The sequence below is a fragment of the Arachis hypogaea genome, chromosome 2 (assembly GCF_003086295.3).
Source record: "Arachis hypogaea cultivar Tifrunner chromosome 2, arahy.Tifrunner.gnm2.J5K5, whole genome shotgun sequence".
Taxonomy (NCBI): domain Eukaryota; kingdom Viridiplantae; phylum Streptophyta; class Magnoliopsida; order Fabales; family Fabaceae; genus Arachis; species Arachis hypogaea.
In genome coordinates, this window is record NC_092037.1 from 85,299,265 (window position 1) to 85,322,956 (window position 23,692).

Consider the following 23,692-nt stretch of genomic DNA (forward strand, 5'->3'; position numbering starts at 1 on the left):
CGGCGAGAAAGAGAAAGATAAACATTTTAAATCTTAGGTTGTTTCATTTGGATGTTGTAATGTGGGTTTCACATTATTTTACTTATTCTACTCTATAGATCTTTTTACAACTTTTATTTCAGTATCAATAGAATTTCACTACTTTTTAGTAATAAATTAAAATTTAAAATAAAATTGAAAAAAAGTAAAGAATATAAAATTATTGATTGAAATTTTATTTTATTTTTTGTTATTATAATAAGTATTTTTATTTAACATACCAACACCGTACAAAATTAATCATAAAAAAAGTATAAAATATAAATAAATATATTGAATTAAGAGATAAAATTATATTTGTTATCTCATTTTTACTTTTAGCAACACAATAGAATATCATGTATGTACTCAACATAATTTAAGATGTAAATTATAATTAATTATACTTTTTATTTTAAAATATTTAAAATTAATCTCAATATAAATAAAAATAATTTAATATATTAAATACCTTAATAGAATAATATAAGATAACCATTTTTTGATTAACTTTGTTGTTTTTTTCTGACTACCTTTAAAATTACGATTTTTTTTTAATTTGACCGTGAAATAAAATTAGAGTTGTTGGTCTACACCATTTAAAAAAAAAATAATACTATACAATTACATTTGTATATATAACATGTTCCTAAATTTTTATATATAAAACTTAAGATTCTATATTTCTTTGTTTATGTCATAAATAAGTATTATTTACAATGATTCGTATTAATTTAAAATCTTAAAAACTTTTGTACGTATTAATTTTATATTTAATATTAAAACATGAAATAATTTTATATTTAATATTAAAACATGAAAATTTACTATGTTATTTTACTATTAATGTATGTAGTATTATATTATAAAATTTAAAAATTAAAATGATTATTATATAGCTTAGATGGATTGAACTAAATATAAAAATATAAAATAAAATTGTATTATTAAATTTTAGTAATTTTAATTAGTTTATAATATAAAATAAGATAGAAGTGACTATTTATAATTGAATAAGTTTGGTTGATTAGACTAAAAAAAATCGAAAAACACTCTAAATAAAAAGCCAAATTAACTTTAATATTAAATTCATTAATACGATTTTAATTTTATATAATAGTTAGATAATAGATTAGTAAAAGTAAATGGAAGGATGACTTTAATTAGTATTTGATAAAATATTAATTTAAAATAATTAAAAAAAGTAAAAGTATGATATTATTAAAAATAATACATTTTTATGTTTAAAATATATTTAAATAAAATATTTGTAAAATATAAAATTTAGAATAACATAGCTTCATAAATATTAATCAGTAATCAATTATGAACTAACATAAAATTATAATACACTTTATTGACAAAAGATAATCAACAATTAATATTAATAAATATAAAAATTATCCAAACACTTTAATTAATATATGTATATCTTTGATAGGGTTGAATTTCAATTTCTCTGATGAAGAAAAGACTATAAAGACGACTTTGATACGTTGAAAATCAAAATTCTAAATCATTATTTATATTTGAGTATATTCATTAAATTCTAAAATTTAAATAAAATAGTATTTTTTATTTTATTTTTATTTAATTTTAAATTAAAAATAATAATAACTTTTTTAATTCAATATTTATAACGATAGATAAAATTATTATAATATAAATTATTTAATAAAAAATAAATTAATTTATAATTATAATTAATATATATATTTTACATAATTAGATTAGACACATCGATGATATACTAAGCTCTTATGTATATTCATTGTACAAAAGATAAGACTCCACTATACAGAACACCTAGTCGCCTACTGTTATATATTATATTATATTGTATTCTCTTACTTTATTTTATACTGGAACTATGTAAATATGTATATGTATATAGGGACATATTCAATGGAGGATGAGAACTTCTATTTGCTAAGATTCAAAATGACATAATTCCAGACATTATTGATAAACTGCACCAAGCAAATTCCACTTAAAATAAAGTTACAGATCACTAGATTGAAATGACAATTTCTTTCTAATCAATGCTTTTGCATAGGGGTGTATATGGGCCGGGTCATATTGGATTTGGTTTAACTTAGATCCAATTCGAAATATAGATCAGATTTAATTTTTAGATTCTAACCTGATCTTAAATCCGATGAAATCTATGCACTTTTGGATCAGGTGGAAATTGGGTAAAAATCAAGTGAAAATCGAGTCTTTAGCATGTAAAAATCACCTAATCTCCAACTATTACTTCACAATTCACATAGTAAAATTCACTTAAAAAAATATAACAAGAACCAATTCTTCTATAAAATTAAAGCATAACCATAATCAATACTAATATTGTCTAATAACACCAAATATTTAAATCAACACAATAACACAATATTATGCATTAGTCTAAAGTCTTATGCATTTTAAACATAAAACATTAACTTATAATCTTATAATGACTAATAACACAAAATATTAAGGTTTACAATATTTAAATTTCACATAAGAATAGCCGTCATCTATCACTAATAACACAAAATATTAATTGTGTATGATGACCGGACCACCAGACCGAGTTCAGGTGACCCGAGTTATAGCCCAAATCCGACCCGAAATAATAATTAAGTCTATTTTTGAGACCTCTATTTGACCCTAAATCCAATGAAATCACACTAAATTAACCTCTAAAATACTCGGGGCCAGACTATGTACACCTTTTACATATCAATCTTGCATACAGAAAAATTATCATATTAGAATAAAAAAGATTTAAGCTTGGTTTGATAAGATTTGTGGAGAGCTCTTTGTATTTTTGAAAAGTGTACATAATTTATTTTATGTTTAGCAAATCATAAAAATTATCAATAACGAAAAATATAAAAACTATACATTTGCATTTATAATTTTTAAAAGATAAAAATATTTTTAAAAATATCTAATAAAGTGTTTTAAAAGTTAACTTATATTTACTAAAATAGGAATATTTTAATATAATTTTATATATTAATAAATATCTAAATTTATCTTTATATATATGTGTGTTTATTATGATCCTTTTAAATTTTACTAAATACATTTTTTTGTCAAAGATAAAGAAGATCTTATTCAATTAATAAACTGAGAAGATTTTATGTAATTATTATTACTTATGTTTATTGAAAGTTGTTTTTTTTTTAATTTATGAAATATAGATATTATAATTTTTAAAAAATTATCTTTTAAAAAATAATTTTGATAAATGTACAAGATGTCTCTGATACGGGTTGAGAGATGGATCAGAAAGTTGCGGATCGAGACGGATGCCGAATTATTTGATTGGAGCAATAAGGAGTGGTACCTGGAAAGACACTCGGACGCTCAAGTCAAAATGATCTTATCTTATCTTATTTGGTTAAGATAAGGGAGGTATTTGAATTTGATTGTTGGTTAGAAACTCTAGTGAGCCGGTTCTGTAACACCCTACCATATAGAGTCTTATGCTTAAGTCATAATTCAGAGATGGCAAGGTATTACGACCTCTAAAATAAAAATTTAGTACGTATAGTAGTATGAATGATTGATTATAACTAGGAGCCTTTGTAAAAAAAAAGGGTAAACAAAAATCACAACTCAAAAGCGCAACGCTCCGATCGATAACGTAACGAACAAGGATAAACCAACGCGAGATTATATATATACAAAGGAGTGTCGAAAACAGGAATATCAAGACTCAAGATCCGGCTGCGAAGATAACTGGTCCGAGCATAGCATTATATACATATGATAAAAATAAGGAAACCCCAAAGGAAACCCAAAGGGACACAAATACATAAAAACCTAATCTCCAAAATCTCCCATAAGAGGAGTCATCACAGTTGTATTATTTAATGGAGATACAAGCATCTAAGCAAAACATATAAACCAAAACATAGCCCCGAGAACAAAGGATCTTCGCAAATCTAGAAGTCTTCAGCATGCCTCAGCGGGAAACCTCACGTCCTGCATCTGAAAACCACAAAATCCGCATGGGTGAGAACCAGAGGTCCCCAGCATGGTAACAGCTTCCACATATATAATACATAATAATAGAGGAAAGCCGAAGGCAATCCTAGAACTTCCTCCAGATAATATCAAAGCTTATAAACAAGCTAAACCATAAAAGGGCATCTGACTAAAGATACTTCAGTCTAACTAATACTTCCCTTTCCAATTCCTTCAAACCTCCCAACCACCAGCAGGAGTAAATGTAGCAAATACAGTTATATCAGACAAGAAATATACAAATAGGGACAAATAAGGCAGTTAGACAATTAGCAAGTAATATGCAGTCAAATAGGCAAGCTCAAACAATTCATATAGTATGCATATGATGAATGCCTGTCCCTAGTGGCTGATGATATCATCTGTCGGTTATAGAGCCAACCCGACAAGTCCTGGTAGCTAACCATTGGACTGTCCCTCTGTCACGCATCCCCAACTCGAGTTATACTCGTCATAAACTTGATCATAATCATGATCTATATCCATCACCTTCACTGGTGAATATTTACGGGGGCAAGCTCATCCGGGTCTTTCACAGTGCCCGGCCACACTTATGACATAGGGTCAAAAGAGCTTCGAGTCTCAACCTGGAGCACGTGGTGGCTAGCCACTGCTTCCTCCCAGGGAAACTCTCATCTCCAACAGTGGAAGTGCAACATTCACAATTCATTCAACAGCATATATGCATTTATACATGGCCATAATCATGGCTCCGCCGTAACACGGCAATAATCTAGCCATCCGGCTCACAGTTAAATCCATAACCAGCCACCCGGCTCACGGTTAAATCCATAACCAGCCGTTTCATCAACAATTACAGCCTTTCGGCCCATGGCATAACAAGCACTTCCACCACCATCCTCCGCATCTCACATATTCATGCTTGATCCTCATTGATCATCCATTTTTCCATTGCTTCACTCGCAAGTTGCCACATTCACTAGCCCTTCTTCTCATAGCTAGACATATCATAATGATTTAAGACATAAGTGGTGAGATCGGAGGCTTAGAAGTATGAAATTTGGCTTTTAAAACTCAAAAATCAACTTTGGGGTGAAAACAGGTCAACGCGTACGCGCACGCGTGGATGGCCTCGAAAACTCATCGACGTGTAAGCGTCATGCACGCTAACGCGTGGATTGAAAACTAGCCAAACGACGCGCACGCGTCAACCACGCGTACGCGTGGGTACTCTCGTGCCCCAGGCACAAAATTGGCACAGTTCTGGCATAACTCTCTGGAAAATGGCTGGGCATTGGGTGCAGCACATCGGCGCGCACGCGTGGATGGCGCTTTCGAGAAGAACGGCGCGTACGCGCCAAGTGCGCCTACGCGCGGGGGTCATTCTGCTAAAAATTTTTCTAAGTTAAAAGCTGCAGAATTCACAGTTTCAACCCCCAATCTTCCGACGGACATAACTTCCTCAATTTAAATCGTTTTTCACCCGTTCTTCGAACGGCAGAGACATCCCGGATCCAATTTCATTTCTAAACAGATTTGGTACAAAACAGAGATCCGTAGTCCAAGTTATGTCCCGTCAAAGTATGCCCAAAAACCATATTTTTCATACAAAACCACAACATGCCATTTTCAAAACAAGCCATATTCAACTCTTTTCAAAATCAATCAAAACATGCCATTTTCATCCCTTTTCTTTGAAATCAATCAAAATATATCAATTTCAACATCAAGCCTCCTCAACTCACACATTGACACTTACCACAATTTATCAAAATCACTATCTCATCATTTTAACCCACTTTACCCAAGTGGCTCAAACTCAAATATATTGACATATCATATACTCTTCCTCATGCCAATTCTCAACAACATCAATTCCACTAAATCATCATTGTACACAATCAATATCATACTCACCATCAACATGGTTCAACCCACAATTCAACCATAACCAATCATCAGGCATATATCACAAGATGCATATTTCTCATACATCATACCATCAAGGCATCATTAATCATCATCACATATATGACCACATCATATATATCAACAATTCAACAACATCAACAATTCAATGCCTATCTTAGGGCCTCTAGTCTAAGTATTTCCTACCACATTACATATTAGATACGGGAAACCGAAACCATACCTTAGCCGATTTCCCAAGCTCAACCGGAGCACTTCCAAACCACTTATCCACAAGCTCTCAAGGCCTCAATACCTCCAAGAACAGATTTTTCACCACCAAATCCCTTTTTCAAGCTTTTCAAAATCACCAATCAAGCTCCAATATTCACATATACACAACCTAAGCCACAATCATCATACCCATACACAACATCTCAATACCCAAACATCATAGAACAACAAAATTACACTAGGGTTGAGAATATTACCACACCCAAGGTCCAAAGAGACAAGATTAACCTTCTCCTTCAAGAGAGTTGGGTCCTATAACATCAAAGAGCCCAAAATCTCAACATTTTTGCTCATAAAACTCGAAAACAAGGCTGGAATTTCGAAGAGCAAAACGTGGCTTACCTCAAGATTAATTGTATGGATTTTGTAGAGCTCTCCGCGGTGAACGCGTGGCCGCAAACGGAGCGGCAATCGGAGCTCTAGATCAAAAGTTATGGTGGTTTGAAGATCAAGTGAGAGAAAGAACTTGAGAGAGTGTTCTTCCCTCCATGGCCTCCATTTTCAGCATGTGGGTGTGTTTAGTGAGGAGAGAGAATGCTGAAAACTAGGGTTTTGGTTTAGTTATGTTGGGTCAAGGGCCCACTTTGGGTCCGGTTGGCCCGGTTTGGCCCGTTCGGTCCAATCTTGGTCCGAATTCTATAAAATTGGTACCAAAATTCTTGTCTCAATCTTCTCTATCATATTTAGCCACAAAAATAACATTTTGGGCTTTCTAGAATAAATTCTCATTTATAGGCTAATTAGCCGTTAATTAACCGGGTTTTACATTCTACCCACCTAATTGGGAATTTTGCCCACAAAATTCAAATGTAATTACCTGAGAATAAATGCGGATAATCCGTTCGCATCTCCGACTCAAGTTCCCAAGTGTGTTCCTCAACACCGCCTCGACTCCATGTCACTTTGACTAATGAAACCTCTTTTCCACGCAACCGTTTGATACCAGTATCATCAATTCTGACCGGAGCCACTGGAAGCGTCAAATCTTCCCTTAACTGAATCGACTCAGGTTCTAACACATGGCTAGCATCAGGAGTGTACTTTCGAAGCTGCGACACGTGAAACACGTCGTGTAGATTCGAAAGATGAGGTGGTAGAGCCATCTGATACGCCACCGGTCCAATCCTCTCCAGGATCTGAAATGGACCAATGTATCGAGGATTCAACTTCTTTGCCTTAATCGCCCTACCTACTCCTGTAGTCGGAGTAACCTTAAGGAAAACATGATCTCCTTCCTCAAATTCTAAGGGCTTTCGCCTCTGATCGGCGTAACTCTTTTGACGACTCTGCGCCGTAAGCATCCTATCACGGATTTTCTTAACTTGTTCAGTAGTCTCAGCTATCATTTCCGGCCCCAACAAGCTTTTCTCTCCAGCTTCATACCAACATAGCGGAGATTGACATTTCCTCCCATACAAGGCCTCATACGGAGCCATTCCGATGCTCGAATGATAACTATTATTGTATGCAAACTCCACTAATGGCATATATCGATCCTAACTCGCCGGTTGGTCCAAAACACAAGCTCTCAACATATCCTCTAGTGTTTGGATCGTCCTCTCAGATTGACCATCTGTTTGAGGATGGTAAGCCGTGCTCAAGCTTAATCGGGTTTCAAAAGCTTTCTGAAATGCACCCCAAAACCTTGAAGTGAAACGAGGATCTCTATCAGAGATTATAGTAGCAGGTACACCATGACGTCTCACAATCTCCTTTATGTATAACCGTGCTAACTCCTCAAGGGTGTAAGTCATACGAATGGGTAAAAAGTGAGCTGACTTCGTCAGTCGGTCCACAATCACCCAGATAGCATCAAAACCAGCCCTAGTCCTTGGCAATCCTGACACAAAGTCCATTGCAATACTTTCCCACTTCCATTGCGGAATCTCTAAAGGTTGCAACATCCTGGAAGGTCTTTGATGTTCAATCTTTACCTTTTGACAAGTTAAGCACTTTGATACATATTCCGCCACATCATTCTTCATACCCGGCCACCAAAACATTGCCTTTAAATCATGGTACATCTTAGTACTTCCCGGGTGAATGGAAAATCCGCTTTTGTGTGCCTCCTTTAAAATATCTTGCCTCAAAGTGCCAACATCCGACACAATGATCCTACCCTTGAATCTCCATAACCCATCTTTTTCTTCCGACACTCTCCACTGTTTTCCTTGCTCAATAGCCGGTAACACCTTCCATAACGCTTCATCATTTTGATGAGCCTTTAGGAGTTCGGACTTAAAGTCACTTGAGATTTCTAATCGGCTCAAACACAAGGTTCTGGATACTTCTTGAGCACCAATTTTTAGACTCTCGAATCCCTTGAGCAACGTCTCCTCTTGAAGCATAATCCAAGCCGCATATAATGACTTTCGACTTAACGCATCCGCCACTACGTTCGCCTTTCTCGGATGGTAATGCAACTCAAAGTCGTAGTCCTTCAACAATTCCATCCACCTTCTCTGCCTCATATTAAGCTCTTTCTGATCAAAGAGGTACTTCAAGCTCTTATGATCAGAGAAAACTTGGAACTTAACCCCATAAAGGTAATGCCTCCACACCTTCAAGGCAAACACAACCACAGCGAGTTCCAAATCGTGTGTAGGATAATTCACTTCATGCGGTCTCAACTGTCGTGAGGCATACGCCACCACATTATGATGCTGCATCAGCACGCACCCTAGACCCTTTAATGAGGCATCACAATACACCTCAAATGGCTTATTCGGCTCGGGTAACACTAACACAGGTGCAGTGGTCAACTTTTTCTTCAATGTCTGAAAGCTCTCCTCGCACTCAGGGGTCCAAACAAACGGAGTGTCTTTGCGGGTTAAATTTGTCATTGGCAAAGCTATCTGTGAAAAGCCCTTGATAAACCTTCGGTAATAGCCAGCTAAACCCAGAAAACTCCTTATCTCTGTTACGGTGGTTGGTTGCTTCCAATCCATCACAGCCTCCACCTTAGTTGGATTTACGGCTATTCCCTTCTTACTCACCACGTGACCCAAAAACTTCACCTCACTCTTCCAAAACTCGCACTTAGACAGTTTTGCATAAAGTTTCTTCTCCTTTAGAATTTGCAACACGGTCCTCAAGTGTTCCGCATGCTCTTCTTCAGTCTTGGAATAAATCAGTATGTCATCAATGAAGACAACAACGAATTTATCCAAAAACGGACGGAAAACTCTATTCATGTAGTCCATAAACACTGCAGGAGCGTTCGTCAACCCGAAAGACATTACAGTGTACTCGTAATGACCATAACGAGTCCTGAAAGCGGTCTTAGGGATATCCTCACCCCTCACCCTTATCTGGTGATAACCGGATCGCAAATCGATCTTGGAGAAAACTCCAGCTCCTTGTAACTGATCCATGAGATCATCAATTCTCGGCAATGGGTACTTATTCTTTATCGTAACCTTGTTCAGCTGCCTGTAATCCACACAAAGCCGCATACTCCCATCTTTCTTCTTTACCAGTAACACTGGAGCACCCCATGGAGAGACACTTGGTCGTATAAAATTCTTTTCCAACAAATCCTCTAACTGAGACTTTAGCTCGTTCATCTCTAACGGTGACATCCTATAAGGAGCACTTGAGATTGGTCCCGCCCCGGGCACCAATTCAATAGCAAACTCAACCTCTCGGTTAGGTGGAAACTCATCAATATCATCGGGAAACACTTCCGAAAACTCACACACAACCGAAATCTGTTCCAACCTTTGATCATCACCCGAAACGCCTGCGGTTAACAACATGATACCCTGGCATTTGGTTCCGGAACAGTTCACCATCATCGAATTCAAGTAATAATTATTTACCACGACCGGCCCTTCAGTATCTTCCGGCATAAAGTACACCGACTTTGTAGTACAATCTAGCAGAACATGGTTCTTATATAACCAGTCCAATCCCAAGATAAGATCAAGACCGATCATCGGTAAGCAGATTAAATTATGAACAAAATCACGCTGCTTGAACCTAAAGGAAACTTCCGGGCATCCTAGCCTAGTTACCGTGGCTTCATGGGTAGCATTGTACACTCTTAGATCATAACCTAAAGTTACAATCTTCAGTCCTAACTCATGGGCTTTCTCAAATGCAATGAATGAATGTGATGCTCCCGAATCAAATAAAGCATTTAAAGTTTGACCAGCCATTTTACAGTTACCTCGAATAAGTGTCTCAGATCCCTCAGCTCCTACAGCTGAAGTGGTGAACACCCGACCAGTCTGTTGTGTTTTCCCAGCACTTTGTTTCTGCTTCTCAGGACAATTTGCAGCTTTATGCCCCGCCTTTCCACAATTGTAGCACAAATCCCATCCGGCCTTGCATGGTGCTCCCGGATGGTGACTCCCACATCTAGTACAAGCTTGATCATTCTGAGGCTGCTTCCCAAACTTCTTCCCTTGGGAGCTGTTGTTGTTGGGCCTCCTGAAAGAGCTTCTTCTCTTGAAAGGCGGACCTCTAGGCGCAAAGCTCTTCCCTCGGTTCTGTGGGAATGATCCTTTGTGACTCCCTTTCTCAGCGGTTGCCCTCTTCACACACTCTTCAGCAACCCTACACTTATTTACCAACTCGGAGAAAGTCCTAATCTCCATTGGTCCCACTGAACTAAAAATATCACTCCGGAGTCCTCCTTCATACTTAACACACTTCCATTCTTCATATTCCACCGGAGTCCCTTGGCACATACGAGAGAACCTGAACAGCTCTTCAAACTTGTCAGTATACTCAGATACGGACATGGTACCCTGCTTCAGCTGTAACAATTCAAGCTCCTTGGCCGTCCTAGCAGAAGTCGGAAAGTACTTCTTATAGAACTCTTCTTGGAAGACATTCCAAGTGATATAGTCATCACCCTGCTGCAGAAGACGTCGGATACCTTGCCACCAATGCGACGCTTCACCTGTGAGCATATAGGTAGCAAACTCGACACGCTGTCCTTCAGGTACCACTTGTGCTTGCAGTGCTCGCTCTATAGCTTGAAACCATGTATCAGCCTCAGTCGAACTAGTAGTTCCCTTGAACTTAGGCGGATTAACCTTCAAAAAGTTTGCTAGTGTCATCGGCCCTGAACTTCACTTTCATCATTACCATGGTTGTTCATCTGTTGACCAAGAGCCTCAGCAGTGGCTTGCATAGCAGCAGCCATGTGCTCCAACGCAGTCATAAAGTTCACCGGGTCATTAGGGTTATTCTCCGACGCACGAGCATTCGTACGACCTCTCACACTACCTCTACCGCGTCCACGAGGCGCCATCTGGTTCCTATACACACCAAACAATCGATATTAAGTTGATCAGTCTCAATATCGGAAGTCTAGTGCTTCAAAGTCCCAAATGCATGCTCATGAACGTTTATGCCAATTATATCAAGCAGATATACTAATAGCACATAACACACATACAGAGAATGCACAGAAGCATAGTCAGTCCATCCCTCAGGCTCTACAGGAACGAACTGCTCTGATACCATAATGTAACACCCTACCATACAGAGTCTTATGCTTAAGTCATAATTCAGAGATGGCAAGGTATTACGACCTCTAAAATAAAAATTTAGTACGTATAGTAGTATGAATGATTGATTATAACTAGGAGCCTTTGTAAAAAAAAAGGGTAAACAAAAATCGCAACTCAAAAGCGCAACACTCCGATCGATAACGTAACGAACAAGGATAAACCAACGCGAGATTATATATATACAAAGGAGTGTCAAAAACAGGAATATCAAGACTCAAGATCCGGCTGTGAAGATAACCGGTCCGAGCATAGCAATATATACATATGATAAAAATAAGGAAAACCCCAAAGGAAACCCAAAGGGACACAAATACATAAAAACCTAATCTCCAAAATCTCCCATAAGAGGAGTCATCACAGTTGTATTATTTAATGGAGATACAAGCATCTAAGCAAAACATATAAACCAAAACATAGCCCCGAGAACAAAGGATCTTCGCAAATCTAGAAGTCTCCAGCATGCCTCAGCGGGAAACCTCACGTCCTGCATCTGAAAACCACAAAATCCGCATGGGTGAGAACCAGAGGTCCCCAGCATGGTAACAGCTTCCACATATATAATACATAATAATAGAGGAAAGCCGAAGGCAATCCTAGAACTTCCTCCAGATAATATCAAAGCTTATAAACAAGCTAAACCATAAAATGGCATCTGACTAAAGATACTTCAGTCTAACTAATACTTCCCTTTCCAATTCCTTCAAACCTCCCAACCACCAGCAAGAGTATAATATAGCAAACACAGTTATATCATACAAGAAATATACAAATAGGGACAAATAAGGCAGTTAGACAATTAGCAAGTAATATGCAGTCAAATAGGCAATCTCAAACAATTCATATAGTATGCATATGATGAATGCCTGTCCCTAGTGGCTGATGATATCATCTGTCGGTTATAGAGCCAACCTGACAAGTCCTGGTAGCTAACCATTGGACTGTCCCTCTGTCACGCATCCCCAACTCGAGTTATACTCGTCATAAACTTGATCATAATCATGATCTATATCCATCACCTTCACTGGTGAATATTTACGGGGGCGAGCTCATCCGGGTCTTTCACAGTGCCCGGCCACACTTATGACATAGGGTCAAAAGAGCTTCGAGTCTCAACCTAGAGCACGTGGTGGCTAGCCACTGCTTCCTCCCAGGAAAACTCTCATCTCCAACAGTGGAAGTGCAACATTCACAATTCATTCAACAGCATATATGCATTTATACATGGCCATAATCATGGCTCCGCCGTAACACGGCAATAATCTAGCCATCCGGATCACGGTTAAATCTATAACCAGCCACCCGGCTCACGGTTAAATCCATAACCAGCCGTTTCATCAACAATTACAGCCTTTCGGCCCGTGGCATAACAAGCACTTCCACCACCATCCTCCGCATCTCACATATTCATGCTTGATCCTCATTGATCATCCATTTTTCCCTTGCTTCACTCGCAAGTTGCCACATTCACTAGCCCTTCTTCTTATAGCTAGACATATCATAATGATTTAAGACATAAGTGGTGAGATCGGAGGCTTAGAAGTATGAAATTTGGCTTTTAAAACTCAAAAATCAACTTTGGGGTGAAAACAGGTCCACGCGTACGCGCACTCCACGCGCACGCGTGGATGGCCTCAAAAACTCATCGACGTGTAAGCGTCATGCACGCTAACGCGTGGATTGAAAACTAGCCAAACGACGCGCACGCGTCAACCACGCGTACGCGTGGGTACTCTCGTGCCCCAGGCACAAAACTGGCACAGTTCTGGCATAACTCTCTGGAAAATGGCTGGGCATTGGGTGCAGCACATCGGCGCGCCCGCGCACATCACGCGCACGCGTGGATGGCGCTTTCGAGAAGAACGGCGCGTACGCGCCAAGTGCGCCTACGCGCGGGGGGTCATTCTGCTAAAAATTTTTCTAAGTTAAAAGCTACAGAATTCACAGTTTCAACCCCCAATCTTCCGACGGACATAACTTCCTCAATTTAAATCGTTTTTCACCCGTTCTTCGAACGGCAGAGACATCCCGGATCCAATTTCATTTCTAAACAGATTTGGTACAAAACAGAGATCCGTAGTCCAAGTTATGTCCCGTCAAAGTATGCCCAAAAACCATGTTTTTCATACAAAACCACAACATGCCATTTTCAAAACAAGCCATATTCAACTCTTTTCAAAATCAATCAAAACATGCCATTTTCATCCCTTTTCTTTGAAATCAATCAAAATATATCAATTTCAACATCAAGCCTCCTCAACTCACACATTGACACTTACCACAATTTATCAAAATCACTATCTCATCATTTTAACCCACTTTACCCAAGTGGCTCAAACTCAAATATATTGACATATCATATACTCTTCCTCATGCCAATTCTCAACAACATCAATTCCACTAAATCATCATTGTACACAATCAATATCATACTCACCATCAACATGGTTCAACCCACAATTCAACCATAACCAATCATCAGGCATATATCACAAGATGCATATTTCTCATACATCATACCATCAAGGCATCATTAATCATCATCACATATATGACCACATCATATATATCAACAATTCAACAATATCAACAATTCAATGCCTATCTTAGGGCCTCTAGTCTAAGTATTTCCTACCACATTACATATTAGATACGGGAAACCGAAACCATACCTTAGCCGATTTTCCAAGCTCAACCGGAGCACTTCCAAACCACTTATCCACAAGCTCTCAAGACCTCAATACCTCCAAGAGCAGATTTTTCACCACCAAATCCCTTTTTCAAGCTTTTCAAAATCACCAATCAAGCTCCAATATTCACATATACACAACCTAAGCCATAATCATCATACCCATACACAACATCTCAATACCCAAACATCATAGAATAACAAAATTACACTAGGATTGAGAATCTTACCACACCCAAGGTCCAAAGAGACAAGATTAACCTTCTCCTTCAAGAGAGTTGGGTCCTATAACATCAAAGAGCCTAAAATCTCAACATTTTTGCTCATAAAACTCGAAAACAAGGCTGGAATTTCGAAGAGCAAAACGTGGCTTACCTCAAGATTAATTGTATGGGTTTTGTAGAGCTCTCCGCGGTGAACGCGTGGCCGCAAACGGAGCAGCAATCGGAGCTCTAGATCAAAAGTTATGGTGGTTTGAAGATCAAGTGAGAGAAAGAACTTGAGAGAGTGTTCTTCTCTCCATGGCCTCCATTTTCAGCATGTGAGTGTGTTTAGTGATGAGAGAGAATGCTGAAAACTAGGGTTTTGGTTTAGTTATGTTGGGCCAAAGGTCCACTTTGGGTCCGGTTGGCCCGGTTTGTCCCGTTCGGTCCAATCTTGGTCCGAATTCTATAAAATTGGTACCAAAATTCTCGTCTCAATCTTCTCTATCATATTTAGCCACAAAAATAACATTTTGGACTTTTTAGAATAAATTCTCATTTATAGGCTAATTAGCCGTTAATTAACCGGATTTTACAGGTTCCGGATCTTCTAGAAGGGCGAAACGGGTTAGACCTGATAACCAAATTCAAAGACTGTTCCAGATGTAAGATCCGTGGGCCGGATCCATACAATAAATTACTTTTGAAAAATAAAAATTCCATCATATATTATAGAATTAAATTTCAAATATTTGAATAGAACTACTAATAAAAACGTGTGTGATTCTAAAAATTAAAGAATGTGTAATCAACCCTACCCACAATCTAAACTATAATTGGAAAGATGCTTAGATGGAGCCTTAATTTAAGCTCTATATAAAAATCAAATATGTGGCTGGAATTAAGAGGAAACCCATTGTGGTTGACGCACTTCAACCTTCATTAATGCTAATGCAACCATATCAATAATAAGCTTAATATAAAATTGTGTTATGCTCTAGGTCAACCATATCTTTACATTTTTTTAAGGGCAAAACTGAGTGGATTATTATAATTACCATGACAAAATTCAAACTAATAATGGGTTACCACTTACCACAAGTTACGGTGTTTAATTTATTCAATACATCACGTGATTAACATGTATTTCAATTATATTTATGTTCTCATTTTATCTACTTTGAAATTTAAAGATGCACGTGCTATTAACGTATGCAAATTCATATAAATTTTAGGGTGTTTTTGGACAAAAAGATTTTTGAAACTGATTTAATTTTATTTAAAATAAGTTAAATTATAAATGAATTATTTTATTTAAAATTAATGGTATAAAATAGAAATGGATTTAATTCAAAACTTAATATCATGAAATGATTTTACCTTTTTATCCTTTATTTACCACACAATTTTTCATCATACCAATAATTACAGCCAGTCAGGGTAAACTTGTGGGTGGCTGGTTCGACCAAGGTTGACATGGAAGGCCGGTGGTGGTAAGACGATCTTGATAGTTGACATGCATGTTCAACATTGAATGGCTGCCGCTGGCGGCCAACGTTGACCGACATGTTCGGCTAAGGTTAGACGGCATGGGACGGCTGACAGCGGTTAGTGGTACGTTTGGCTAGGGTTGGCTAAGGATTGCTGTCGGTTGAACAAAATGTTGGTTGGGGTGGCCGAGGCAATTTCGAATTTGAATTCTCTAAATTTTGAATTTTCACTTTAGAGAATAAAGTGTGATTTCTCACTCTTGTATAGCTTTTTTTTCATATATTTTTTTTAGTCTCATTTATAAAATAAATGATGAGAGATCATACTTTATCCTCTAAAATGAACTTCAAAATTTGGAAGATCCAAATCCCACCAAAACTACTAGGTGGCGATTGGGGTGGTTTGCTAAAACCATTTGACAATATATGATCTTTATCATTTCTTACTTTTTCCAGATTTAACTATTTTATTAATGATTAAAGAATATTTTTTTATATTTTTAATGCAATAAATGATTTTAATTTCAGCCAAATTCTATAAAAAAAAATTAAGGGATTTTACGTAAGTTATAATGTATATCCTAAACCAATTCAATTCTTATTTTTTATCTATTCCAAAGAATTTAATTTGGAAATCAAATCAGCTCCAATTTTATTCTTATTCGTGCGCATCCTTAAATATATTCATGTTTGCTGATTAATGAAATCCTATGATATGTTTTTTTACTAGCAGAGGTGAAGGTTAATTATTAAGGTTGTAGTTTACTTAAATTAGTTTTCTAAATATATATTTTTAAATATTTTAGTAATTATATTTGATAAATTAAAATAAAAATATTTTTTATAAGTATATGCTATAAGAATTATGTTTGGTAATGAAGATCGAGAATTATGTTTGGTAAACTTACTTTAAAATCTAAAATTATTTTAATAGATATAAATATAAAAAAAATAAAATGAATGCAAATATTCATTAATATATAAGATTATATTAGATTTTTTATTTTAAAAAATATATAAACTAATTTTAAAAATATCTTCACGTATGTTTCAAAAGTATTCTTAATATTTTGAATGTGAACTCTAATCAAATACAAAATGAGGTACTTATATATTTTAGAAATATATAGCCCGTTTTGTTTAGGGTTGAACTCGTTTTTATTTGAGATGAATGAAATATACGTCAATCTTGAGAGAATTGACAGCAAAAGTTAAGATACCTGCAAAAGTATTCCGATACTCAAGTAAAAAAAGTGAGATGAGTATAATGTTATTCAAAGTGAATAGCATACTTTTCTTTGTTTTGGAATCGTTCTTATAAGATGAATTAGGTTTGAATGTAATATGATGCGTTTTTTTTTTTAAACATGCTCTTCTGATAAAGAAATAAAAGATGAACATAAAGACAAGAATTCAAACTGAAAAAAAGATACATTGAAATTAAAAATAGAAATAAAAAGGATATATTGAAATTGAATATAAAGAGAATCACTCTACTTTCTATCCAATTTCTTTGACGCAACAAGAAAGGGACTCCTCAACCTAACTTGTTAACGCCGTAGTTTAGGAATTGATTCGAAAGGACTCCTCAACCTTCTACCCGATTTTCCAATGCAATAAGAAAGGGACTCCTCAACCTCAATTGTGTACACTATGGTTTCATCACGAAACCAAAAAGGGGTTTTGAAACCTCTAAAAATTATATATTACGACTACAATAGTTAAGGAGATATTTATAATCTCTTATTAGGTTAAAACAAAGAAAAATCCTAAAGTTCATAAACATAAGGCTCAATCTAGCAATTAAATAAACAAAATCAAAATACATTAAATTAAAATATTTTAAAAATATAAATTAATATCTTCTAAATAACACTTGAACTCTTCATATCATGAACATTTAAAGCACATTCATCTTCGTTATTAGGTGGTGAGATTTTCAGCTAACTTTGATTTTGCTAAATATGCCTATTTATATGGATTTGTTGTTGAGTTATAACCAACAGATCACTAAATATTTTAACGAACCAAATCTAAGACTTAATTCGATAAAATTGTTAATTTTTAAGTAACTTATTAAAACTGACTTTTGAAAGATAACTTTTTAAAAATTATGCACTTATATATTTATTAAACCAAACTAAAATTAATTTTTAACAAATACAAACACAAAAAAAAAAATTATGTAAAATAGATTTTAAAATTCAAAATGACCATAGCAAGTATATATAGAGAGAGAATTTTGATTGAAAATAAAATTTGGCATAAATAATTTAATTACTAATAAATTTAAATATTTATTAATATATGAAATTATATTAGACTATTTAATTTTCATATTAATTTTAAAAAGTACTTTTTTAGGTATTTTCAAAAACACTCTTAGCTTTTAAAATTTAGGTTTAATTATTCTATTGGTCTCTATAGTTTTTCGAAATTTTCAATTAAATTCTTATATTTTTTTCTTTTTAATTGGGTTTCTATACCAATTTTTTTTTAATTAGGTCTCTTTTAGTAGTAATTGACTTAATTGTATAGGGACGCAATAAAAATTGATGTAGCTAGAGACTCAAATAAAAGAAAAAAATATAGGGACTCAATTAAAAAAAATTGGTGCACGAACTCAATTAAAAGAAAAAAATTATAGAGACTTAATTAAAAATTTTACAAAATTTTAAGAACCAATAGAATAATTAAACTTAAAATTTATAGGTACAGATACGTAATTATTTTATTTACCAAATACAAAATAAAATAAAATGTTTATGTTTTGACTTATCGAATAAACTTTTCTAAACCAATAAGACTATAGAGCCTCATTTGGTAAAATTTGTTAAAGAGGCACAAACACCTCACTTTATATTTAGTAAAAAAAAATGTGTATTTATATTTATATTTTCAAAAAGTTAATTAAAGATATTTTTAAAACATCTAATGAGATATTTTTTAAAATTAGTTTATATTTATTAAAATTAAAAGTCTAATATAATTTTATATATTAATAAATATCAAGATTTATTTTTAATTATTAAATTATTGATATCAAATTTTATTTATGATTAATTTTTTTATTTATATCTATTATGGTTATTTTAATTAATTTTACCAAATACAATTTTGTCACATTTGTGTTTATCGAAAGTCGCTTTTAATTTGTTTTTATCAAATATATATTATAATTTAAAAGACAATATTAATAAATTATTTTAAAAAATAAAAATTTTACTAAATTAAATTAAGAATAGATATATTTAAGTTGAAGAAGCTCCATGACAATAACGTGAATTATCATAAGGATGCGTGACCTGTGCCACTACAAAATAATTTTGACGGGTTCATCAATTGCTCCAGGAAAAAATATGTTTATTTAATTATATCAATACATTAGTAGCCATCATTTGACCGTCTATTTAAAAGTTAGTCTAAAAGGTAACAAGAAGTAGTGCTAATCTCCACTAATAAATTATCAATTTCAAGTTTGATTCATTTTACCATATTATATATATTATTATTTAGCAAAGCTTAATATTTAGTAAATATTTTATATTTTAATTAATTAAAAAGTTTTAAATTTGAGTTTTATTAGAAATTAAAAATATTTTTTTTATAAGTTATATATGATGAATGAAAGTCATTTTAGAAAATAAAATTTATGCACTAACTACGTACTTTCATATTCTCATCATATATGTAATAAACTAGCAGAAAAAAAAAAATTCGTGCATTATACGGGAGGAGAAAATCTATTGACTACAATAGTCTATTGGTCAAAGAATGACCTGAAATGTTATTTTGTCATATTAAGAAAATATTTCTTACAAAAATTTAATTTTAAAAGTAAAACATCCAATGACAGTATCAATATCACCAAAAACATACTAAGAAGTAAACTACTAATCAAAATTAATCACATTTATATCAAACTTCTACCTTTAGTTGTTTAGCACAAGAAAATATTTACAATAATCCAAAAATAATAATATTCTTATTCATTAACATTTATACATTATAACATAACGGGTTATAATAGGTAATTAATGACTTTTTTGATTAATATAAATAACGAACTCTAAATTTAATAAATATTAATTATTCATGCCACTAATTAAATTTAGAATTAATTTATTTTTTTAGTTCCATTATTCACATTATTCAATAATATTATTGGCTACTTATACTTTTTCATAATAAAAAACTATCTGAATGACATGGCGCTTTATACACATTATTTTAATTTTAAAGGTGTAAATATCATCTTCCTGTATACGATACACCTGACAAAAATTTTTCCATCCAGGTTCAAACTTATATTCATTTTTTCGTGTTTATATTCATTAAAATATCAGAAAGCAAAAAGAGTGAAGAAAAAAAGAAAGAAGAGTAAGGTACAAGTTAAATAGTTATACCATGTATATATCTGACTCATATGTCATATGCACCACTAACTCACCTACTCTCCTTGGCTAAAACTTCTTTTGACATTCTCACACTAGACCAGAACATCAATGTACCTAATCAGTGAGATCAGCTTGACAATTTCCATAGTTAATTTATGTGAAAATTAATGTCGCATCTATAATAAAAAGCTAACACAATAATTCATATGAAACTTAACTTAATTAGGATGGAACATATTGCTATAATATGCATGAATAGTGACAAATTATTATCTTTTCTATAATATTATATTATAATTATAATTATTATCTGAACGATTACAAAGACAAAAAGAGAAAAAAAAAACACATATAAATTATAATCCATAATAATATTAAGAAGACAAAAAAAAGTCAAAACTCATCTTATTTAATATTGATTAATTATTACAATATTTAATGAAATACTAAATAAAATAAATTCTGACTTTTTTTGCTAATATTTTTTATTAGCAAATATTTTCAAATTTGGTAATGTTAAAGAAACAAAAAAAAACAAAAATTTATCTTCTTTAACATTCATTAATTGCTATAACAATTAGCAATTAATGAATATTAAATAACAATAATTAATAAATACTAAATAATAAAATAAATTCTAATTAATTTTGGCTAAATTTTTTTTGTCACCAAATATTTTCAGTTCCAAATTATAAATTATATATAATGGTATGATTTGCATAAATAGTAACTATTTACAAATTTATTTTTTTCAAAACAATGAATCAACTATTATATTCAAATACATCAATCCAGGTTAGCAGTGACCATATATCTGTTTGATCACGCGTTGAAGCATACACTACACAGCAGAAAAATCTTTGTGAAATGTGAAGTGAATCTGCACACCGATGGAAAATCGATTGAAAAAGGAGGAAATGAAAAACAAAAATGGCATATTTGTTGTTCATATATATGAATATATGGGACCACCGTCCATTAAATTGCATGCATTCGATTCTTCCAGAGATAGCCTTCTATCAATAAAAACCAAAACAAGGAAAAAAAATTATGAAAAAAAAAAACATCTACATCAATCTGATCATTGATTCTCACAAGCCCAAATTCTTATCAATTTTTGGGCCCCATCTCATCATCAGAAAAAAGGATTTTCAAAATTGAGTTACAATAATCATCTCAATTATCTTAAAATAATTTGACCATGCATGTTCAAATATAAAATATTTTACTATTAATTAATAAAATGGGTCCTTCTAGTTTAGACGATTATGCAACAAAAGAAATTTTATATTTTAATATGATCAAATGAATTATCCAAGTAAAAGAATGCATTATTTTCGTTACGATTCAACTTCATCTCACAGAATATATGCTTCATTAGGTTGTGAAATATTCAAAGAGTGAAGATTGATGCAACTATGGGAAAAATGAAATATAAGCACACTAAGCACGTGCTCTATTTTGTAATCAATTGAAAGACTAAAGGCTACTTACTTTTAATTTATGGATCTTGTTCTTGTTGTTTGTATGTGTGTGAAAGGATAGATTGCATAATTAACATTCAATGGATGCGGCATTGTAAATCATATTCGAATTGACAATGGTGGGTGAAATTATTTCAAGTCTTTAATTTCTAGACAAATATAAATATGACATGACAACACTCACGATTGCATAATACATTATTAAAACTTTGGTTTAAAAAGAAAAAAAGCACTAAGGCTATATTTTCTTTTGGCTGGGAAAAAAATCTCTTAGAAAATTTTCATATTCGAATGATATTTTTTGTGTATCTTACAAAAAATAAAAAAAAATCAATCTTTTAAAACTTTGTTCTTTTCTTTTTAGATACAGATAGATAATGGAATTGTTTCTCATACAAGCTTAATGTTAAAAATATATTCTAAAAGAAATTAGGTAAATCACGCATATAAATTAAACTAATAATTACTATTGTGCGCATGCCCTAAATTAATTTTTTACTGTATTTCTAAACTCTTATCCTCTACTTACTTCATGTAAATCATATGAGCTACAATAATGTACTATTGACTAGTGTAAATCGTTCTTACCAACAATTGATATTTCGGAAAAAAATTATTAAAGGACTACATATAAATCGTTTTAAGCAAAAACAATTCATCAAAGAAAAAATGCTCATATAAATCGATCTAAGCTAGAACGATTTGTTAGGAAGAAAAGCTCACAAGAAGAGTATTTTACATATATAAATAAAATAATAATAGATAAATAGTTATCCGTAAATATTATATATATAATTAAAAAAAATTGGGTGAAGAATGAAAACTTTCACTAAATTAATCGATATTTGTCTTGCACATATTATTTTGACATTCTCTCTTATAAAAAAAATCCATCTTCACTACTACAAGAAAACCGACAGATAGCAGCGGTTATTTAGCAGCGGTTTTACTAAACCGCTGCTAAATATAATATGCCAGCAGTTCTTGTAGCGGTTTTAGGAGACGCTACCAAATGAGCATATTTTGCAGTGTTTTTTCGGTAACCGCTGCGAAATGTACCGTTTTATAGCGGATTTTATAGCGGTTTGAGGGGACGCTGCTAAATAATGTCATTTTGCAGCGGTTTTTATGTAACCCCTGCTAAATGTCCAGTGGCTGAAAACATTGATATTCGTTTTGCAGCGGTTTTTTCCGAACCGCTGCAAGATTTTTTTAAGTTGAATTTTTTTTGTATAAACATTATTGCCTTCTTATAATTGTTCTAATCCTCGCTATTTTTTTAATGGAAAAATAAGGTTCAAATACTGCAACTTAATTAATGCATTAAATAAATTTTCAATTTTGTGTTAAATAAAAAATAATTCATTACTTAAAAACAAATCTATACATGGATAACTAAAACTGAATTTACGAGTCATATTTTCTCTTGTAGTATCAGCCATTCTGAGTTTGTATTTAACCATAACTGGTACCATAAAAATCAATTAAACGTCCGAATTCACTAACTCAAAACAAAGTTCAATAGAGCATAAAAAACAGAGTTATTAAAGTAGACAAACAAGTTTTGAGTCAAATTTTCCCATCAACATCGTATTGACCTGGCCAGAAATACTCTGTCAAAAAAGCACTGCACGAACGTGATACCGGATCCGATAACTCATCTCCAAACCATGGCAGCTTGTTGAGATCGAAACCCCTTTTTGCAG

General features: G+C 33.4%; 1 long non-coding RNA gene across 1 annotated transcript; it reads right to left on the reverse strand.

Annotated features, from left to right (window-relative positions):
• Positions 1–11,886: 11,886 nt before the first annotated feature.
• LOC140177916 (uncharacterized) lies at positions 11,887–14,968 on the reverse strand. Its single transcript, XR_011869558.1, has 4 exons — positions 14,788–14,968; positions 14,643–14,697; positions 14,396–14,554; positions 11,887–12,216 (listed from the first exon to the last, which is right to left on the reverse strand). It is a non-coding gene; the product is annotated as an uncharacterized lncRNA (long non-coding RNA).
• Between the last annotated feature and the right edge of the window lie 8,724 nt (positions 14,969–23,692).